At 52.8% G+C, this 5,000-nt stretch overlaps 1 non-coding gene and 1 pseudogene across 1 annotated transcript; both read left to right on the top strand.

The window, feature by feature from the left end:
• The first annotated feature begins 3,016 nt into the window (after positions 1-3,016).
• Positions 3,017-3,171, top strand: LOC143432334 (5.8S ribosomal RNA). The gene has a single exon (XR_013102964.1). It is a non-coding gene; the product is annotated as a 5.8S ribosomal RNA (ribosomal RNA).
• A 1,674-nt stretch (positions 3,172-4,845) lies between these two features.
• LOC143432308 (large subunit ribosomal RNA) overlaps positions 4,846-5,000 on the top strand; it is a 7,992-nt pseudogene continuing 7,837 nt past the window's right edge.

The raw sequence follows: 5,000 nt of genomic DNA, 5'->3' as shown, positions 1-5,000 counted from the left end.
CCCGCGGCACGGAAATATGACAAATAATAACGTGCTCTAGCGTGTGGTCCTGGTGACCCGCGGCACGGAAATATAACAAATAATAACGTGCTCTAGCGTGTGGTCCTGGTGACCCGCGGCACGGAAATATAACAAATAATAACGTGCTCTCGCGTGTGGTCCTCGTGACCCGCGGCACGGAAAAATGAAAAAAAAATAATGTGCTCGAACGAGCCGCATCCACTGCACTGCCACAAGAACAGAAACATTACATCCACTGCCCGTAATATGCAACTCCGCCTCGTGTCGGAGAGATCGAGGCGTCCGATCCTTTGGATATTGTACGTAAACCGGAACTATATTCGTTCCGAAATAAAAATTATAAGAGTCCAGATATGTATGGATGAAACGAACGCAAAGCGTATGCAGCAAAGAAAATAACCTTCCTTCGGTCGAGATCCGTCATGTTCAGAGAGGAATAACATTCGTCGCAGCAGCCTCGTTGTCGAGAGTCTGAAACCCGCCGTTGCGAGATCGAATTTCACATGCTCGCTTCGTGTTGTCGGGTAAATGTATAGACCGCTCGAGGCTGTCCTGCCGTACGAGATTCCTAACGAACTTACGAATTTTTTTTTTTTCGTTTACCTGAGCTACGGAGCCGACTCGACTGGATGGTAATATGGCAATTCGAAAGAGTCCCGTACTCTTTCGGTCGACCGTGTGTCGTTCGTTCGGAGGGGACGTTTCCGTCGCAGGAGCCTCGTTGTCGAGAGTCTGAAACCCGCCGTTGCGAGATCGAATTTTAAGTGCTCGCTTCGCGTTGCCGGGAACCAAGTATAGACCGCTCGAGGCTCCGATACGACGAGTCCCAACGAATTTTTACCCGAACGAAGAGAACGTACCGTCGACACGACCCTCGAATTTTTCGCAGGATCGCGTGTCGCACCGCTCTCTCCTATCTGTCGATCGTATTTGTACCGTTCCGTTCGGAGGGGACGATACCGTCGCGCAAGCCTCGTTGTCGAGAGTCTGAAACACCCAGGCGTCCGTTGCCGAGCTCTTACGAATCATTTATGCTCGCTTCGCGTCGTCGGGGTTGAAACATAGACCGCTCGAGGATGTTGTACGGCGAGTCCCAACGAATTTTTACCCGAACGGGAAAACGTACAGTCGTCGACCTCGAATTCTCTCAGGATTCGTGTCGTCGTCACCGCTCTCATATCAGTCGATCGTACCGTTCCGTTCGGAGGGGACGATTCGTCGGAGCAGCCTCGTTGTCGAGAGTCTGAAACACCCAACGTCCGTTGCCGAGCACTTACGAATCATTTACGCTCGCTTCGCGTCGTCGGGGTTAAACATAGACCGCTCGAGGCTGTTGTACGGCGAGTCCCAACGAATTTTCACCCGAACGGCCCGCTTCGTATCGACTTCACGAATTATCGTGAGAGCGCGTGGTCGCGCCGTAACCTGTTCAAGTCGATCGTATCGTACCGTTCCGTTCGGAGGGGACGATTCGTCGCTGCACAGCCTCGTTGTCGAAGAGTCTGAAACACCCAGCGTCCGTTGCGAGCTCTTACGAATCATTTACGCTCGCTTCGTGTCGTCCGGGTAAATATAGACCGCTTCTCGAGGCTTGCAACCGGCGAGTCCCAACGAATCTTTACCCGAACGCGCGCGTGTCGTCGACTTCGAATTCGTGCATGGAGCGTGCGTGGTGTCGTCGCGCGTAACCTGTTGAAGATGGTCGATCGTACCGTTCCTTTCGGAGGGGACGATTCGTCGGTAATAGCCTCGGTTGTCGAGAGTCTAAGACGCGCCCAGCGGTCGTTGCGAGCTTTCGAATCATTTTATGCTCGCTTCGTGTCGTCGGGTGAACGTATAGACCGCTTCTCGAGGCTTGTACAACCGGCGAACGTTCTAACGAATTTTTTTTTACATTTACCCGATCGGTGTTTACGGTACATTAGCGGACCCCTCGAGTTCTCGTAATCGAGAACTCGTCGGGTCCGCTTTTTTATTTGCCATTTTTTCAGAAAGCAATACGCCGCTGGCACTTTGCCGTTTTCCCACTCCCAGAATTGTGCCGTTCAGCTCAGAGGGGACCCGTTCCGTTCCGTGCCGTCCACACCCATAACCTCGTTGTCGAGAGTCTTGAAACCCGCCGTTGCGAGATCGAACTTTACTTGCTCGCTTCGCGTTGTCGGGAAAAATATAGACCGCTCGAGGCTGTGTGGTTGGGCGAACGGTGTGGAGCGTCCTAACGAATGTACGAATTTTTTTTTCGTTTACCTGAGCCTTGTTGGAATCGACACGACTGGGTGGTATTGGAATTTTGAAGAGACCGTCGTCGTCGTTCGTTCGTTCGGAGGGGACGATTCCGTCGCTCGCGCCCAAGCCTCGTTGTCGAGAGTCTGAGAAAAACCCGCCGTTGCGAGATCGAATAATTTTATACTCGCTTCGTGTTGCCGGGGAAAACTCTTATAGACCGCCTCGAGACTGTGCGCGAAGACGACGAGTGTGTCCCATCGATGATAACATTGTTATGTTCACCCGAACGAGAGCGTCTTGTCGATCTCGAAAGCAATACGCCGCTGGGTGTTTGGTCTTTTTTCTTCTCAGTTCGACGCGCACGTTCGTTCCAGAGGGGACGATTCCGCCGTTGCCCGTTGTCCTCGTTGTCGAGAGTCTGTAATCCCGCCGTTGCGAGCTCGAACAGTTTATGCTCGCTTCGCGTTGCCGGGAGGTAAAAGACCGCCTCGAGGCTGCTGGTACGCGGAGGAGTCCTAACGAATTTTTGAAGGGATTTTTTTTTTTCTCTTCGCACCTGGACGCGCGCGTGCATTTTTTCGTAACTTTGAGGGAGACCTTACGCGCGAACCATCGGCGTATGCGTTTCATCCGTAGGACCGATATATCGTGTCGCCTCGAACTCCGTTCGGCGACGCCCGCGTCTCTTTCACCGGGGACGTTTGGGTATCGACTTGTTCGAACTTTAGTACCAAGAGACTCAAAGATCAATAAAATATACATATACGATTACCCTGAACGGTGGATCACTTGGCTCGTGGGTCGATGAAGAACGCAGCTAATTGCGCGTCAACGTGTGAACTGCAGGACACATGAACATCGACATTTCGAACGCACATTGCGGTCCACGGATACAATTCCTGGACCACGCCTAGCTGAGGGTCGTTCACGTAACCAGAATACTGCTTGCGTTGCGTTTCGTCGAATCTTTCTTTCCCTACGGTGCTCGAATCTGCCCGCCGTCGTTCATTCTCGAATTAAATTACGAACGTTTCTGAGTTCGGGCGGCACCGAGAAAGGGAGGAAGAGGAGCGATACGCGACGTACGAGCGATCGTTGGACGTTCGTCCGAGTCGTCTGTGGCCGTGCCGAGGCAATCCGCGATTGGCAACGTGTGTGTGCGCGTGCGGCGTGCGTAAACGCGTTCACGGAACTCGACGGTGCGTCGATCACGAACTCGCGTGAGTTCTTCGTGGCGTCGTGAGTCGTCCGTTAAACGGACGACCGCCCACGGGAACCGCTTCGTGTTTCGATCGCCGATTTTGTTCCGCGTTCCGAATTCGCACACCCGCCACACGCATCGCCTTCGCCCCGCCTTTAGCGCACGATACGAACATGCCGCGCGCTCGACGTCGTTTAAAATGAATTGTTTTTTTTCACGCCGCAAGACCGAGGGAGAATTCTCGGTCGAGAGAGAAGAGATATACAAGAGAGAGAGCGACATCGTCGTAACGCGAGGGACGATGATGCGCATCCGATCGTTCGAAGTTCTCCTCGTACAGCCCCAGGGTGTTCGATCAGAATAACCCGTTCTCTCTGTTCTCTCCGCGCGTGTGTATACCATGTTTCCGCGAGGGAAGAAAAGATCTCTCGCGCGGACCGTCACTCGAACATAGGCCGTCGTTGCGTCCGTGTAGCGTCGCAACGTTTCTGGCCTGTGACGCGTGTCCGCGCTTCGGAGATCTCCCGAAGCGAAACTCGAATCGGTAACACGCGCGACAAAGGAGAGAGTTTTCGGAGCAGATACGGGAAGATTGGCTCCCCTTTGGCGAGGCTCGAGTTTTTTTTTCTTCGACGAGGTGCCGCCTCGGTGCCGCAAGGTACTACCGCCCTACTTCGTGATCATCGAGTGCGTTGGTCACCCCATGTCTTCGTTGTCGAGACGGGACCGCGCGACCAAAAGCCGGTCATCCAGTCCCCGGAAGCGCAGCTTGCGCTACGATCGCATCGTACGCTTTTCCACGCGTGCGTTCCCTTTTATTTCCCGTTCACGCAGCAGAGAGATTCGTGCGGGCGCTCCAACTCGGCCTGTCCTTCGTTCCGAAGGATCAGGGTAATAAAATCGGGGGAAAAGGAGCCGCTCCGTTTCGATCTCTGCGTGTTACGCGCGGAAGGTGTGGAACCGCTGGAGAGTGTAAACGGTTTGTCGATCGTTCGCAGCTACGACGATAAAGAGGACGGATGTTAAAGAAACGCCGGTAGCTTGGTCGTCTAGCGAGAGTCTCGTATTTTTTTTTTCTTTTATATTTTTTACGAATCTTATATATAAAAGAAATACCGACACACGAAAGGCATTGGCGAGGTGCATAAAACGCTTCGACGAGAACACAACAACGAAGAGAGGTGCGTGTAGTTTCTTCTTGCCGGTTTCTCGAGCGGTAAATCAAAGGATCGCTGTGTCGGAGATGGACGAAAGTTCTTTTCGTCGTCTGCCGTCCCCGTTCGCCGATGCTCTCTCCTCGTCTTGTATATATTTATACATACGAATCTCTTTTTTTTTTACCTTCTCTCCGTAAGCGAGCTCGATGGCACGAATGAATTTCGTGCGTCACGTAGAGACGACCTCAGATTAGGTGAGATTACCCGCTGAATTTAAGCATATTACTAAGCGGAGGAAAAGAAACTAACCAGGATTTCCTTAGTAGCTGCGAGCGAACAGGAATGAGCCCAGCACTGAATCCCGCGGTTCCGCCGCTGGGAAATGTAGTGTTCGG

This window comes from Xylocopa sonorina, unplaced genomic scaffold (assembly GCF_050948175.1).
Source record: "Xylocopa sonorina isolate GNS202 unplaced genomic scaffold, iyXylSono1_principal scaffold0079, whole genome shotgun sequence".
In the NCBI taxonomy this organism is placed as follows: domain Eukaryota; kingdom Metazoa; phylum Arthropoda; class Insecta; order Hymenoptera; family Apidae; genus Xylocopa; species Xylocopa sonorina.
This window is presented reverse-complemented; position numbering and strand designations above follow the sequence as displayed.